This window comes from Leptonychotes weddellii, chromosome 8 (assembly GCF_054177405.1).
Source record: "Leptonychotes weddellii isolate Sample4059 chromosome 8, ASM5417740v2, whole genome shotgun sequence".
NCBI classification, from domain to species: domain Eukaryota; kingdom Metazoa; phylum Chordata; class Mammalia; order Carnivora; family Phocidae; genus Leptonychotes; species Leptonychotes weddellii.
In genome coordinates, this window is record NC_138376.1 from 43,056,269 (window position 1) to 43,074,948 (window position 18,680).

The 18,680-nt window shown below is 33.6% G+C and overlaps 1 protein-coding gene across 7 annotated transcripts in view; it reads right to left on the reverse strand.

Moving 5' to 3' along the window:
- COL21A1 (collagen type XXI alpha 1 chain) overlaps positions 1 to 18,680 on the reverse strand; it is a 217,989-nt gene that overhangs the window by 43,664 nt on the left and 155,645 nt on the right. The window lies entirely within an intron of this gene.

The following is an 18,680-nucleotide window of genomic DNA, read 5'->3' on the forward strand; positions in this document are numbered from 1 at the left end:
GGTTCTAGAGAGGAGGGAGGTGGGTGGATGGGTTAGCCTGGTGATGGGTATTAAAGAGGGCACGTATTGATTGGAGCACTGGGTGTTATATGCAAACAATGAATCATGGAACACTACATCAAAAACTAATGATGTAATGTATAGTGATTAACATAACATAATTAAAAAAAACCTCATTCACAGTCTTGAAGCTATAAAGTCTTCATAGCACAGGGCGCCTGGGTGGCTCAGTTGGTTAAGCGACTGCCTTTGGCTCAGGTCATGATCCTGGAGTCCCGGGATCGAGTCCCGCATCGGGCTCCCTGCTCGGCAGGGAGTCTGCTTCTCCCTCTGACCCTCCTCCCTCTCATGCTCTCTGTCTCTCATTCTGTCTCAAATAAATAAATAAAATCTTTAAAAAAAAAAAAAAAGTCTTCATAGCACAAAGATGTTAGATGTCTCCAAATTAATCAAAATTTAATGCATTTTCAAAAGAAATCCCAAGAAGATTTTTGTTGTAATGTGGCAAAATGATTATAGGATTTAAGCAGAAAAACAAATTACCCAATAGCCAAGATAATTTAGGAGAAGACCAAGAGGGTGAAATGAATTTGTTCCTGAACACATATCCAGCTATGGGAGTTAAGAGTGTATACCACCAACCCAGGGAAAGATAAAAGATGAGTGGAACAGAAAAGGGAGCCCAAAACTGCCTTCAATAAGTTCAGTATCTGGAAAGGAACTGTAACCGCAGCAAATGGTACTTGGACTATTAAATATAATTTAAAAAATTAAAACTGAATAATCACACACATGCATACACAGAGGAAATAAGACCAAGGTATGAGAAACAAAATTTTAAATCCTTTTGAAGGAAACATAAGAAACTATATTTATAATTTGGGGGCAGAGAAGAATTTTTTAAGTAAAATGTAATAAAACCATAATAAATTTTGATTATCTGACTATACTAAAAATATAATGGCTTATCAAAAGATATTTTAAAAGTCTAAAGATAGACTACAGATTAGAATAAACTTGCATGTAATAACAAAGGGTTAGCAAATTAGTATCTAGAAGTTAAAAGCCTTCTAGTACTCAATAAGAGAAATAAAATAAAAAATAAAAATGGATTATATAAAATACATATGAAATTTAAAAATTCCTTCTAGATTATTGATTTTAACCCTTCCTGACATCAAATAACTTATTATGGAATTCATGAAGTGACTATATAAATATCAAATCTATTATGGCAGCAGATAATTGAGTTAATTTATAAAATAACTCTGATACTGTACACTCATGACAGTAGGACATTACTTTCATTGCCAAAGGAAATGTGATCAGGTTTATATCAATCCTTTCATATTTATTTTTATTTTACTTTTTACTTTAAAGTTGATCATTCTCTTGGAATGGAGCCAATGGATTGGATCATTCTTCTGGATCTATCAGAACTGATCATTCTAATTTAACCTTGCCACCCAACAGTTGCATTTTAAAACCAAAATAAAGCTTTCATTAAAAGTGGAGTTACTTATAAGTTATTACTTGAAATTATTTGAGACTTTACCTTAGTATCCGCCTCTTTAAAATTAACACCTAAAATATTTATTTTTAGATGGCTGTAAAAACTAACATAGTTCTTAGTTATATGCCTTTAAAATACTATGCTCAAATTTTTTAAGCATCTTACTTGATACCCACCCCTTTGCATCCTCAAAACTTTTCCCAAATTGCCAGTGTACGTAAAAGTATCTACACATACTTAACAATAAATATTAGCTGAATTTGTTCCTAAAATGTGTAATATTTACAGATCAGTACAGCTATTAAACTATCAGGGGCAGTATAATAAAGGGTGGGGAGAGGGGGAATAAGCCTCTTAAAATACAAACACAGGCACACCCTCCAACATTTAGGCTTTTTGAAACCTAACGGTCATTAGGAGCCATGATTTTGTCTTCTGTTCAGCAAAGTATTGCATCATAACAAGCAAAGTTCTCTGCAATTATGCCACACTTTGTTTCATACCAGAGAAAACACTTCATTCTACATGAGAGCAAGAAAGGAAAGCAAAAGCCTTTTTCTTGTAAATACTTCAAATGCCTGAGTGGAAATAGGTCTAAGGGTGAAAGAGTCTCGGAATAAATGTACTGATGCATATGCCAACATTGTTTTCCATAGTTTCATATTTTAATGAATTTCCCAAAACCATAGAAAATGAATCACTGAAGGAAGAACAAATAAAACCTGGCTAACATAATCAGCACTTAGAAAAAAAAAAAAAATTCAACCACATCACATTATGGAACATGGATTCTCCCACTTTCGTGAATTCTTGCATTTCATAAGCACAGTGAAATACCAACTCAAGCCAAATAGTTCATCTGTTCCAATTGTATTTACAAACACTAGCTGACAAGCTGACAGCTGACAACAGAGCGAGCAAAGAATAATGTTTTCCTGTAAATTAACCAAATTGGGAGGGGGGGGTGCTGCTAGCCATTGGGGTTCTACAGAAAAGCTTATGAAAATACCAAAGAGAAACAAAGACATATGTAGGATCCACTAAGTTTAAAATCTCTAGGTCAAAAAGTCTGAAAAATTAAAGGGATGTGTCAGGACCTAATACAACAGGAAAATACTGCAATGACTATGCCTAAACTTAACATTCATATTAATAGTCAGAAGGATTCACCCAAGCCATTGGTTCTCATGTATGGCCCCCACATCAGCCAGCTCAGCTTCAGTTCATGTGGGAACTTCAAAGGGCAAAATTTCAAGCCCTCCTGCAGACCTAATGAATCAGAAACTCCAGATGGTAGAGCCCAGCATTTTGTTTTAACAGAAGTCCAGCTGATTCTGATGATCTGAGGACCACGGCATATCTGTAAGTCTTTAGGCCACGTACCTTCCCATAGTTCCAGGTACTGTCATATGTGACTTGCTAAGTAAATCTGCAGTTTAGCTCTTCTGTATATAAATGGAGGAGGGCAGTTGTCACATAGTAGAAAAAACAAATCTGGGATTACATAACTACTTTGGCTGGTAAAAATTTCTCCTCTTACTTCTCTGATGACCCAATCTTACTTTTTCCAATTAGCAGGAGGTTTTGTAAAAAGTAACTAATCATCATCAAAGATTATCAATAACAAAGTCCCCAAATTATTTGAGGATTTATTTTTATTCCTACTTCATGTACATCCTGATACATAATTATATGAACAAAATGTCACCTATTCTTTATCATCTACAGCAGTGATTCTTACACTAGCTGCATCAGAATCTCCTGGAGAATTTGTTAGACTGCAAACTGTGGACTCCACTCCAGAGTTTCTGATTTAACAGGAATCAGCATTTCCAACAGGTTCCCAAAAAGTGCTGATACAGTAGCCCTTGGTACCACGCTCTAGCCCAGATCTCAAGATACTTACACATCCTTTCTGCTCTTACCAACACCTCTCTACAATGACACTGTATATAGCTTTACACTTGGCACGGAGTTTTAGGATGGCCAAGCTGTTCAACAGGTATCTTGTTTATATAGGTGTTGTTTTCCTGACTTGCACATTCTTTAAAGGGAAGAAACATCTACATGAGTTGTTTTTTTTTATTACTTAGAATACTTAGAATTGTGCTGAGCAGAAGGTATAGTCCCCTTCTTTATAAACACTAAAGCATATCAAGGAAGGAGAAATGGGTTGTTTATTCTTAAATGTTTAATTTCAAGGGGATAAAGGAAATGAGGAAAAGCATTGATGGATAGGGCTACAGCATTTGCTGTTGTAAAATTATGCACATTGGTTATCAAAAGATGGTGGTAAATCATCTTTACCTAGAAGTGTCCTCTTGATTGCCTGAATAATGTTTCATTGGGAGATGAAGGATGGTTTCTTTGGGGCCATTTTCCATAAAATAATTAAAGGCAATACACAACCTGTGAAATTCAGTATTGTAATCAGAACCTAACCTGATCATTTGATTGCTTTCATGGCCTGGAGAACCTTGTACATGTATATTTGTTTGAATGGTGGAAAAAACACATATAGCATGTCCCTAGCTCTAATTTATTATTTTGCTATCCTATTATTAATTTCTTTCTTAATATAAAAGAATTGAAAAAATGTTACACTAAACATTATTTCTAAATCCAGTTTCTACAGCTAATGTCAAAGATGATTTATTCCACAAAAAGCAGCTATTTTTAAGAAGGAATTTCAACCAACAACAGACATGTAAAACTTGCATTGCATGTGTATTTCCTTTCATGCTATGGCCTCTGGTACTTACCCACAAAAAAATTAAAAGAATGGAGAATAACTTAGTTTGTGGCCATCACAACCCTCAAAATCAGGTGGGTGACCATTAAAATATAATTTAATTTTGAGGAGTTTCCTTATTTTATTGTTAAATACTTTATTTTGACTTTGATCTTACTACATGGTTGATTCTTAGTTTGTAAACAAACCTCTAGCATGCCAAAAGATATACTGAAGATCTAAGACTTAGGGAAGCTTCTCCCTGCTTACCAAATAAACAGACAAGAAGTTTAGGAGGAATCATGCAGAGAGGAGAACCACACAAACTAGGCCTGGAATTCTATCTCTGTTGTGTAACTGAATGCACTTCTGGATAAATTAATTCATCTGTCTTAATCTGACCTTACTGTCTAAGTGACATTAATACTCCCAATGTCATAAGATTTTTTTTAACAAAATAAGAGGCTTTGTGAAAGTGCCTTGCACATCTCTAGGCACAGAAGGGAAGATTCATAAAAGTGAGCTGATCCACTGCCACCAAAAAGTTGGGGTCTTAACTATCCTTTGTCTTATGATTTCTTTTATGTTGCATTCTTTCAAATAACACAGTATTTTTATATTTCTACTGCTATGGTTTAGCATTATTGTTTAGAAAAAGTAAGTATCTAAAAAAATATAGTTAGGGCGCCTGGGTGGCTCAGTCGTTAAGCGTCTGCCTTTGGCTCAGGTCATGATCCCAGGGTCCCGGGATCGAGTCCCACATCGGGCTCCCTCCTCAGCGGGAAGCCTGCACTCCCTCTCCCGCTGCTTGTGTTCCTGCTCTCGCTATCTCTGTCTCTGTCAAATAAATAAATAAAATCTTTTAAAAAAATTAAAATTAAAATTAAAAAATATAGTTAATATTTTAATATTTTAAAATGTCATAAAAACAGTAGAGTCAATAGTTTCATCAACATTTTCTATATTTTAGAAAGACTATTTGGGTGTAACATGATTTTTCAACAATTTGGTGAAAGGAATTTTCATTGGTTATTAAATTATGTCTACGTGATCTTGGACAAGTTATTAATCTTCTCCATTCTTAGTTTCCTCATCTGTAAAAGGATAAAAATTTTTTTTTTACTTACAGTTCAGTGATTTATGAGATTAATGTGAGAATGCATATAAAGTGCTGGGAAAAGAGCCAGGCATGTACTAAGTATCCAATAAATTATGTCTGTTGCTATCCTGTGTCCTGTCCTGGCTTCACATCTCTTCATACCCAGTTTAAACACTGTTTTTCAGTATTTCAATTGCTAACTGAAATTCTCATCCCTTTATCTCACTGTTCATCTGCTGCACTTGCTTAGGCAAACCTCAATATTCAGTAAATCAAACTGAAAGCCTCCTCAGACCCAGTACAGCAATGTTATAGTATAAGTATAGTATAACATAAGTATAGCAATGCGAGGGGGAAAATTGTATGACAGTCACATAGACTATAACTTCCAGCTTCAACGAGACTTCAACGCGGCTTCTCTATTTCTTTACTTTCCTCTGGGCCACATTTTCCACACAGCTAAATCAACAAAACTACCTTTTCCCTCTCAACCGGTGACAGTTTGCACTTCTTTAGAGAAAACAGAAGTCAACATCTTGCCACCAAACCAACACACTAACCTGAATTTTCATCCACCCATTCTTTTTTTTTTTTTTACCTCTCTCTCTTAAAGATTTGTCAGAGAAAAAGAGAGAGAGAGAGAAAGAGAGAGAGAGAAGGAGAGAAAGAGTACATACAAGTGAGCACAAGCAGGGGGAGTGGCAGAGGGAGAAGCAGGCTCCTGCCATAATCCCTTCCAGTTCTGTTCACTCTCCAATTCCTTCCCCTCTCCAAATGAGATAGAGCTCCTTATCAGGATTTAACTACTTGCTGGACATTTACTCTTAAATGTGCCATAGAAATCTTAAATGCACACATTGTACTTCTCATTTCTCCACCTCCCCAACAGAAGACATACTTAACCCATCCCAATAAACAATTCCATTAATTAAACATCAAACTTTACTATACATAAAAAGGAGATGCTCAAGAAATAAGAAGCCTAGTAAGCCAAACTTTTATACCCCTACTATTAGAGGTCTAAATATATTTAAAACATTTCAAATTGAGAAAACTTGCAGACAATATCCAAACAAAACTACTAAATGAAAAACAGAAAATGAGAATCCAAACGTTTCAGTAAATTTCCCTCACACAAAAATAAACATGAAGCAGGAAAAAACTGCAACAAAATGCCATAACCTGGATTAATGTTACACAAGTATTTTTCAGACATAAACAAGGATGATATAAAATAAGAACACAGGAAATAAATTGAAAAGACAAAATAATCTCAGCTATCACAATTAAATTACTAGAAACTAAGGGAGAAAATATTTAAATTTTTAAAGGCACTGAGAGAGAAAAAACTAAACATAGCCAATAAAAATGAATTTTTTAAAAAAGATAAAAAAGGTGAGGAAAGTGGTAGAGGTAGAAGTTAGCTCAAGAAGTCGCAACATATCTAAAATTAGAGTCCTTAGATATAAATTAAAACAATGTAACAGAACTTCTATTTAAAACTATAATCCAAGGGGCACCTGAGTGGCTCAGTCAGTTAAGTGATTGACTCTTGGTTTCAGCTCAGACAGTGATCTCAGGGTCATGACATGGAGCCCTGCATCGGGCTTCGTGCTCAGCACGGATATTCTCTATCCCTGTCCTTTTGCCCCTCTCAATCATGTTCTCTCTCTAAAATAAATCAATAAAACCTTAAATATATATACATATTTTAAAAACTATAATCCAAGATAATACTCCAGAATTAAAAGAAGCCCTGAATCCACTTATTAAAAGGATTCTGGGATAAGTGGAATTCTTAATTCTGAGACATAAATTATGCTCTTAGACTTTCCACATAAAGGTTTTTGTTTTGTTTTAACTCTCCAGGCTTCCATATGAAAAGACAAAGCCACTTACAAAGGAAAGACAATTAGGTTGACATCAGAAGCACACATAACAGCCGTGGAACAACATCTCAAAGAAATTCAAAGAAAAACCGTGAAAAGCACAGAGACAAGAGTTTCTAATGACAGCGACAAGACAGTGACAGCCAAATTGTCATTCAAGTAGCAAGAACAAAGAAAACATGTTAAAATACAAGAATTCAGAGAATACTGTATTCACAAGCACTTCCTAAGGAATACACTATAGAAGAAGCTTCATAAACCAAAATGGTGACTAGAAATTATTGGTAAAGGGGCTGGTGATGAACACTGAATATATTTAATTGCAGATTTGAAGCAAAGGAGGGACATGAATGGAAAATCGTTTATAAATATTACATAATCTGACAAAGTAGAAGTAATATCATTAAACAAATAAGAAGAGGAGGAAGGAAAGAGGAAAATAGAATAAATTCATTAACTGCCACAGAGATGATAAGGTATCATTTAAAGTTAGCAACACAAAGCATAGATGCCTAAGGAAGGCAAAAGGCTTCTAAAGGAATTCTAAACTGTATTTTTATAGACGACTAAAGGTATTTGTATAAAGACCCTCAGTAGTTAACATTGCTGTATGGTATATTTGAAAGCTGCTGAGAGACTAGAGATCCTGAGTTCTTATAACAAGAAAAAAAATTTTTTGGACCTATATGAGAGGTGATGGATATTAACTAAAGTTTTTGTGGTCATCGTTTCAAAATATATGTAGGTAAAATCATTCTGATGTACACCTTGAATTTATACAGTGCTGTATGTCAATTAACTCAATGAAACTGGAAGGAAAAAGAGCACTGGAAAAACATAAACTTCCTAAATCCCAAAGAAAGGCAAGGCAAAAAGAAATTTAAAACTGACCACATTGAGAAAGAAGCATAGCAAATAGTGCACAGGGCACATAGTAATATAACAAAATTAGAACATAAGCATTATGACAGATGTAAGGCCAAACCTATTAGTGAATAAAAACAGACTCAATCTCTTAAAAGAAAAAAATTTCAAACTGCTTTTAAAAGGAAAGACCAACTCTACGCCTGAGATAAGAGAAACTAAAAATTATGGAAAAAGCAAACAACAAAAGAATGTGCAAAGGTTTAAGCAAATAAGAATAATCAAAATGAAGAAATGCAATTCTCATATATAAGACAAAGTAAACTTCCAGCTAAAACTTGATGTCAAAAGCCACAATCCAAAATGAAGATGTAAGAGTTATGAATATCCATGCAACAAATAAAAACCACATTCATGAAACAGGATAGAAGACGACTAGATAAAAATGACTAGATGACACAAGATAGGTTAAAAAAATATATATATATATAGAATATTTAAAGAAGATATTCAATAAAGAAAATTTTACAAATGTATATTGAGTTTCCCATTCTCAAAATAGATATTTACCTTCTTATATGACAGGAAACATTTCTGACAATTGAACATATAAGTCCAGGAAAAAATTACAACAAATCCCATTAAGAAGACGTTATGCAAATAACATTCTCCAATATAGTGCAATAAAACCAGAAGTTGACAACAGAATCAAAATAAAAGAATTTTCAACGTAAATTTTTTAAACTTTTAAACAATTTCTAGGAAAAAGAGAAGATCAAAATTACAGAATTTCTAAAAAGTAATAATGAAAACACTGCACATTAAAATCAAGGGAATACAATTGAAACAATAATCAAAAAGTATGTATAAATTTAAATACTAAAAGCAAAAAACAGTAATGCAGCAAAAATAAATTCATTTCCCAATTGTAAAATCTAGAAAAATATAAGAAAAAAAAAAAAAAGGAAGGAAGGAAGGAAGTAGTACAGACAAAAATAAAAACAAAAGATAAACCAGAAATGGAAAATCAATGAAGTTAAAAATTAAATTATGTTGGATCTTTGGGGGAAAAAAAAAACCAACAAAATAAAAAAGCCAAAATCTCATTTTTAATCAAGCAAAAAAACAAACAAAAAAAAGTAGAAAGCGAAAGCATAAATATTCAAAGAAATAACAAAGGAAGAATAATTACTGAAACCAAGAAAACTTTTTAAAAACCATTAAAGGATTTGCACAATCCTGTATAAGTCATTTGAAAAATCTAGATGGAATAACTAATTTCCTAAAAGAATGAAGTTTACTATTATTGACCCTGTGAGAGATAGAGTGCTTAAGCCAAGCAATTTCCATGTAAGAAATAAGAGAAAGTTATCAAGAAGCTATTCAACACAAAGAGCATCAGGCCCAGATGATAATGGAGAAGCTGAGAAAAAACCCTGCGGTGCATGAATTCAATTATAACCACCAATAACAAATGATTATTACATAATATATAATATCAGGAATGAAAGAACATTAAAAATCATACATTAAAAGGACAAAAATATGGCACAAAAACAGGCACATAGATCAATGTAATAGAACAGAAAGCCCAGAAATAAATCCACATGTATATGGTCAATTAATCTTTGACAAAGCAGGAAAGAATATCCAATGGGAAAGAGACAATCTCTTCAACAAATGGTACTGGGGAAAAAAGGACAGCTACATGCAAAAGAATGAAACTGGACTGCTTGCTTACACCAAACAAAGATAAATTCAAAATGAATTGAGGACTTAACTGTGAGACCTGAAACCATAAAAATCCTAGAAGAAGTGGGGCGCCTGGGTGGCTCAGTCATTAAGCATCTGCCTTTGGCTCAGGTCATGATGCCAGGGTCCTGGGATCGAGCCCCACGTTGGGCTCCCTGCTCTGCGGGAAGCCTGCTTCTCCCTCTCCCACTCCCCCTGCTTGTGTTCCCTCTCTCGCTGTGTCTCTGTCAAATAAATAAATAAAATCTTAAAAAAAAATCCTAGAAGAAGTACAGGCAGTAATTTCTCCAACATCAACCTTAACAACTTTTTTCTAGATATGTCTCCTGAGGCAAGGGAAACAAAAGCAAAAGTAAACAATTGGGACTATATCAAAGTAAAAACTTCTGCACAGCAAAGGAAACAGTCAACAAAACTAAAAGACAACCTTCTGAATGGGAGAATATATTTGCAAATGACATCTTGATAAAGGGTTAGTATCCAAAATATATAAAGAATTTATACGACTGAACTACCAAAAAACAAATAACCAAATTTAAAAATGGCAGAAGATATGAACAGACATTTCTCCAAAGAAGACATACAGATGGCCAACAGACCCATGAAAAGATGCTCATCATCATCATCATCATCATCATCATGGAATGCAAATCAAAACTATGATTAGGTATCTCCTCACACCTGTCAGAATGGCTAAAATATAAAACACAAGAAGCAAATGTTGGAGAGAATGTGCATAAAAAGGAAGCCTTGTGCACTTCTGGTGGGAGCACAAACTGGTGCTGCCACTGTGGAAAGCAGTATGGAGGTTCTTCAACAAGTTAAAAATGGAACTATCCTACGATCCATAATTGCACTACTAGGTATTTACCTGAAGAATACAAAAACACTAATTGAAAGGGATACATGCACCCCTCTATTTATTGCAGCATTATTTACAAAGCCAAATTATGAAAGCAGCCCAAGTGCCCATCAATAGATGAATGGATAAAGATGTGGCACATATATACACTGGAATATTATTCAGCCATAAAAAAGAATGAAATCTTGTCATTTGCAACAACGTGGATGGAGCTAGAGAGTATAATGCTAAGTGGAATAGTCAGAAAAAGAAAAATACCACATGATTTCATTCATGTGTGGAATTTAAGAAACAAAACAAATGAGCAAAGAGAAAAAAAGGGAGAGAGACAAACCAAGAAACAGACTCTTAAGAATAGAGAACAAAGTGATGGTTACCAGAGGGGAGGTGCACGGGGGGGGATGGGTAAAATAGGTGATGGGGATTAAAGAATACACTTTTCATGATGAGCACTGAGTAATGGATAGGCTTGCTGAATCACTATACCATACACCTGAAATTAATGTAACACTGTATGTTAACTACATTAGAATTAAAATTAAAAAAATAAAACAAATAATTTTAAAAGGACAAGAGGGCGCCTGGGTGGCTCAGTTGGTTAAGCGACTGCCTTTGGCTCAGGTCATGATCCTGGAGTCCCGGGATCGAGTCCCGCATCGGGCTCCCTGCTCAGCAGGGAGTCTGCTTCTCCCTCTGACCGTCCTCCCTCTCATGCTGTCTCTCATTCTCTCTCTCGCAAATAAATAAAATCTTAAAAAAAAAAATTAAAAAATAAATAAAAGGACAAGAATAATGCAATGTAATAAATAAAATATGCCAACAAACTGGAAATGAAATGAACAAATTCCTTGAAAGGCACAAATTACCAAAACTTACTCAAGAAGAAAGAGAAACACTAAATAGCCCAATATTTAGTAAAGGAATTTAATTAGTAATTAGAATCTTCCTTACACTTACAAAGCCCAAGTCCAGACAGTTTCACTGGTAAATTCTACCAAACAAGGAAAAAAATGATACCAATTCTACACAAATCTTTCAGAAAAGCTAATATTACCTTGATACCAAAGCCATACAAAAAAATCACAAGAAAACTACTGACCATTATCTCTCATGAACACAGACACAAAAGTACTTAATAAAATATTTCCAAATTGAATCCAGCAGTCATAAAAAGAATAATAGAAAATGGCTAACTGGCATTTATCCCAATAATGCAAGATTAATGTAACATACAAAATCAATGTTATACATATTAATTAAATAAGGGAGGAAAACAATATAAATCAATAAATGCTGAAAAATTTTTTGAAAAATTCAACACCTGATCATAATTAAAGAGAAAAACTCTCAAAAGACTACAAATAAAAAGGAATTTTCTCAATCTGATGAAGGGTTTCTATATAAAATCAACAACCAACAGGTACTGGTAAAAGATTGCCTAGGGTTAGGAACAAGGCAAGAAATGTACACTCTCACTACTATTCAAGATTGTACTGAAGGGCCTGTACAGTGCAATAAAATCATTAAAATAAATTTTAGTCATACAGATTAGTCTAGAAGAAGAAAATGGTATTTATTTTTAAATACCATGATCATCTATACAGAAAAATGTAAGGAATTTCCAAATAAAGTTGCAGGAATCATTAAGTGAGTTTAGCAATATTGCAGGATATATGATCAACATACCAAACTAGTTCTATTTTCATAGGCTAGTAACAAAAAAATAAATCTTTAAAAATCTCTTCACAAGAATATTTTTAAAAATGAAATATTTGGGTATAAATTTAACAAAAGACATACAAGATCTGTACACTGAAAACTACAAAACATTGCTGAGATAAAGAAAAACAATAAGTGAAATGATATACTATGTTCATGGATTGGAAGACCGTTACAACCATAACTCTCCTCAAACAAATGTAAAGATATATATATATATACATACTCTCCTCTCTAAAAGTTTAATCTCAGCCCTTCTGCCCTATCTTGAGTAGGGGCTGGACTTGGTAACTCAATTCCAAAAAAAAAAGTGCAAGAAAAAAAGCAATAACTTCACAATGAAGAAACATGACAAATACTACCATAACCAAATGATCAAAGTTAATATAATCAATGATTAGTCATGTGGATAGCATATACTCTCTAATATGATGAGATGGGTACTTCACCTTTGTGTTATCCTTCCCTCCCCACCAAAAAAAAAACCTATTATTCCAGCGTCATCATGAGGAAAACATCAGAAAAACCCACACTGAGTGACATTCTACAAAATACATAACCAAAGCTCTTCAAAACTGTCAAAGTCATGAAAAAGAAGACTGAAATTATCATATATTAGAAAAGACTAAGGAGGCATAAAAAAATAATGCTATGTGGTATATCCTCAATTAGATCATGGAACAGAAAAAGAACATTCTTGAAAAACTAATAAAATCCAAATAAAGTATGGAGTTCAATTTACATCAGTGCATTGATACTGATTTCTTAGTTTTGACAAATGTGCCATAGTAATATAAGATGTTAACATCAGGAGAAACTGGGTAAAGTGTGTAAGGGAATTCTGTATACTGTATCTGCAACTTTCCTATAAATCTAAAACTATTCCAAACTAAAAAGTATACTTAATAAAACTCAGGCTTTTTTGTAGTTTTTCAAGCTGACACTTAAGCTTATATGGAATTTCATACACTTAGAATATCCATTACAATTTTAAAAAGAAAAACAAGTTTAGATACTTACACTGTCAGATTTCAAAACTTTAAAGCTATGATAATCAAGACAGTGTGTTGTTGACAAAAGGCCAGATGTATAGATTAGTGCAACAGAATCAAGAGTCCAAAAATAGTTTCAAATGTATTGATCAAATTTTATTTGGTGAAAATGCTCATGTAATTCAATGAGAAATGATAGTCTTTTTAATAAATGATGCTGAAAGAGAGAACAACTTATATATATACATACCAAAAATAAGGGTAACTACTATGAAGGGATAGAATATGACTCTAAAAATGAAAAATAAAAAAGATTTTTTTTTTAAAAAAAAGAGGTTAAGATGTTGGTTGAAAAAGGGAAAAAGAAAAATTCAAAAAAAAAAAGTTAAAAAAATTAACTTTGAAAGACTAAAGAATCATGGGAAAAAAGCCCTGAATTCTATGTGCAGTATTCCCCTAGCGCTGGAGTTCTGCCGTTCTCATTGATCGATAAACTTGGTCTTGGCTGGCTGTTCTTGCTGATCTTCTGGGGGAGGGGCATTAAGAGGGCATTTGATGTAATGAACCCTGGGTGTTATATGCAACTGACAAATCACAGAATTCTTTTTTTTAATATTTAATATTTTTTAATATTTATTTATTTATTTGAGAAAGAGAACATGAGAGAGTGAGAACACAAACAGGTGAGAGGGGTAGAGGGGGAGGCAGGGAGCTGAATATGGGACTTGATCCCAGGATGACCTGAGCCCAAGGCAGACACTTAACTGACTGAGCCACCCAGGTGTCCTGAATCACTGAATTCTACCTCTGAAACTAATAATACAGTATATGTTAATTAAATGGGATTTAAATAAAATTTAAATTTAAATAAAAAATTTTAAAAGAAAAAAAATAAATGATGCTGAAAGAATTAGGTGTACTAATGGAAAAAAAAAATCAATCCTGACTTTTTCCTCATGTCATACATAGAAATTAAAATCATCAAAATGGATCATAGGCCTAAATTTATAGGCTAAGATGATAAAGTTTTATAAATATAATGTTCTAAATATAAGTATTTAGAAAAACTGATTTTTTTTCTTTTAGAAGAAAAGACAAGAGAAAGTCTTGTAACCTTAAGTTAGGTAAATATTCTTAAATATGATACAAAAGGCATGAACCACAAAAAAAAATTAAGAAACTGGACTTCATCTAGATTAAAAACTTTTTCTTATCAAAAGACACAATTAAGAAAGTGAAAAAACAATATGAGGGCAAGAAAGTATTTTCAAACATATATCTGATAAAGAACTTATAGCCAGAACACATAAAGAAATCTTACAACTCATTAATAAGAAGATAAAAACCCAAATTTTTTTTAATTGGTCAAATGTTTTGAATAGACATCCCACAAAAGAAGATAACATCAATGGCCAACAAGCCCATAAAAAGATATCAACATTGCCAGTTATCATGGAAATGCAAACTAAAACTCCATATTCAGAATGGGCAAATCCACAAAGATAGAAAGTAGATTAGAGGTTGCAGAGGGCTAAAAATAGAGCACAAGTGGCTGGTAGGAAATTGGGAGTGACTGCTAATGGGTATAAGATTTCTTTTTGAAGTGATGAAAATGTTCTAAAATTAGATTACAGTGATGACTGAGTAACTGTAAATATACTCAAAATCACTGAATTGTGTGTGCAGTAAATTAAATAGGTAAACTCTATAACGTGTGGCTTATTTATGAATAAACCTGTTAAAAAGTGAAATAAGGTTTACACTTGTAGGTATATTCATGCAAACACGCTATCCAGATTAATATCAAAAAGGGAAATAAACTAGGGACACCTGGGTGGCTCAGTCAGTTAAGCATCTGCCTTGGGCTCAGGTCATGATCCCAGGGTCCTGGGATCGAGCCCCAAGTAGGGCTCCCTGATCAGCGGGGAGTCTGCTTCCCCTTCTCCCTCTGCCTCTCCCCGCTCTTGTGTGCTCTCTCTCTCAAATAAATCAATAAAATCTTTTTTTAAAAAAAAGCGCAAAAACTAGAAAAAAAAGAACCAAGCCCAAAGTTAGCTGGAGGAAGGAAATAATTAAGATTAGAGCAAGAATAAATGAAACAGAGAATACAAAAACAAAAGAAAAATAATTAAAGCCAGAGTTTATTTTTTAAGAAGATCTAAAATATGGACAAATCCTTAGTTACCTAGACTGAGAAAAAAAAGGGAAGACTCAAATAAAATCAGAAACAAAAGAAGAGACATTTTATTTCTGTGACATTGATGCCACAGAAATAAAAAAGATCACAAGGGACTCATGAATAATTATATGCCAACAAACTGGAAAAACTAGAAGAAATGGATAAATTCCTAGAAATATAAAACCTAACAAGACTGAATTAAGAAGAAAGAGAAAGCCTGAACAGACCAATAACAAATAAGGAGATTGAATCAGTAATGAAAAATCTCCTAAAATAAAGAAAGTCCCAGGACAGGCAGACTTCACAGATAAATTCCACTAATCATTTAAAGAATTAATATGAATCCTTCTTAAAATCTTCCAAAAAATAAAAGAGGGAACAGTTCCCAAATCATTTTATGAGGTTAGTATTAGCATGATACTAAAACCACAAGGAAAGAAAACTACAGGCCAATATTCTTGATGAACATACATGCAGAACTCCTGAAGAAATAATATCCAACTGAATTCAACAGCATATTGAAAGGATCATCCACCATAATGAAGTGGGATTTATCCCTGGGATGCAAAGATGGCAGTATATGCAAATCAATGTGATATATCAGATTAACAGAAAAAAAGATAAAAACCACATCATCTCAAGAAATGTAGAAAAAAACATTTGACAAAACACCATTTCATGATTAAAAGTCTCAAAAAACTAGGTATAGAAGGAATTTAACTCAACACAATAAAGATGACATATATATGAAAAACCCACAGTGAACATATTTAATGAAAAAAAACTGAAAGCTTTTCCTTTAAGATCAGGAACAAGCCAAAGATGCCCACTCTTGCCACTTCTTTTCAACACAGTACTGAAAGTACTAGCCAGAGAAATTAGGCAAGAAAAAGAAATAACATCTAAATTGTAAAAGAAAGAAAATTGTCTCTGTTTGTAGATGACATGATCTCATATATGGAAAAACCTAAAGACTCCATTAAAAAACTGTCAAAACTAATAAATTCAGTAAAGTTGCAGGATATAAAATCAACATACAAAAGTCAATTGCATTTTTATACACTAACAGCAAACCATACAAAAAGGAAATTAAGAAAGCAACCATATTTATAATAGCATCAAAAATAATAATTTGAAATAAACTAAACCAAAAAGGAGAAAGACTTATACACTAAAAACTACAAAACACTGATGAAAGAAATTAAGACATAAATAAATGAAAAGCCATTCCTAATCCCTAGTTCATGGATTGGAACATTTTTTATTGTTAAAATGTCCACACTACCACAAATGACCTACAGATTCAATGAAATCCCTATCAAAATCCCAATGGCAATTTTTATATAAATAGAAAAAAGAATCCCAAAATTCCTACGTACAATCCAGGAACCAAAAGCATAGGCAACAAAAGCAGAATTAGAGAAGTGGGACTACATCAAACCAAAAGGCTTCTGCACAAAAAAGAAAACCATCAACAAAATGAAAAGGCAACCCACAGATTAGGAGAAAATATTTGCAAGCCATGTATCTATCTGATAAAGGGTTAATATCCAAAATATATAAGGAACTCCTACAATTCAATAGCAGTAATAATAACAACAACCCAATTTAAAAATGGGCAAAGGAACTGAATAGTCATTTCTGCAAAAAGACATAAATGACCAACAAGTATATGAAAAGGACCTCAACATCACTAATCAATGGGGAAATGCAAATCAAAACCACAGTGGAATATCATCTCAAATCTGTTGGGGCTATTAGCCAAAAAAAAAAATCTTGGGAAGGATGTGGAAAAACTAGAAGCCCTGTACACTGTTGGTGGGAATGTAAATTTATATAGTCACTATGGAAAACAGTTACAGAGGTTCCTCGAAAAATTAAAGAGATAACAACTATATACTGTGGCAATCTTCCTTCCAGGTATATATCCAAAGGAATGGAAATCAGGATCTCGAAGACATACCTGTAGTGCCGTGTCCACCGCAGCATTACTCACAATAGTCAAAACATAAAAGCAACTTAAATGTCTGTTGACAGTTGAATGAATAAAGAAAATGTGATATCTAGATAGACACAGATAAGACATACAGACAAACACACACACACACAGACATACGCTTCATCCTCAAAAAAGAAGGAAATCCTGCCATTTGTTACAACATGGATGAACCGAGAAGACATATGCTAAGTGAAATAGGCCAGACATAGAAAGACAAATACTATATGATCCCACTTACAGGTGGAATCTAAAACAGTCAAACTCACAGAAAAAGAGAGTAGAATGGTGGTTACCAGGGGCTGGGGAGAGGGAGAAACACGGAAGTATTGGTCAAAGGGTAAAGTTTCAATTATGTAAAATGAGTAAGACCTAGAAATCTACCATACAGCTTAGTGCCTACAGTTAACAATGCTGTAATGCAAACTTTAAAATTAGCTAAGAAGGCAGACCTTACATTAAATGCTGTCATCACGAAAAAAAAACAAGAGAAAGGGAGGAAACTTTTGAGGTGACAGATATGTTTATGGCACTGATTGTGGTGATGATTTCTCGAGAATATACTCATGTACAAACTCACCAAGTTGTATACATGAAATATGTAATTTCTGTATGTCACTCATACCTCAATAAAGTGGGTTTTTAAAAAAAGCTCAAGGGGCGCCTGGGTGGCTCAGTCGTTAGGCATCTGCCTTCGGCTCAGGTCATGATCCCAGGGTCCTGGGATCGAGCCTCACATCGGGCTCCCTGCTTGGCGGGAAGTCTGCTTCTCTCTCTCCCACTCCCCCTGCTTGTGTTCCCTCTCTTGCTGTCTCTCTCTCTGTCAAATAAATAAATATCTTAAAAAAAAATAAAAATAAAAAAAAATTTAAAAAGCTCAAAAAAGGATCTTAAAGTAATGTTCTAATCAAAAAATGGACAAAGAAACTAATTCCTTATTGAATATATTCTCTGACAAGTACTATGCTGGGTGCTCTATTGTTCTCAGTCCCTACCACACCATTCTAAGTAGGTAACATTTATCCCATTTTTTTTATTATGTTATGTTAATCACCATACATTACATCATTAGCTTTTGATGTAG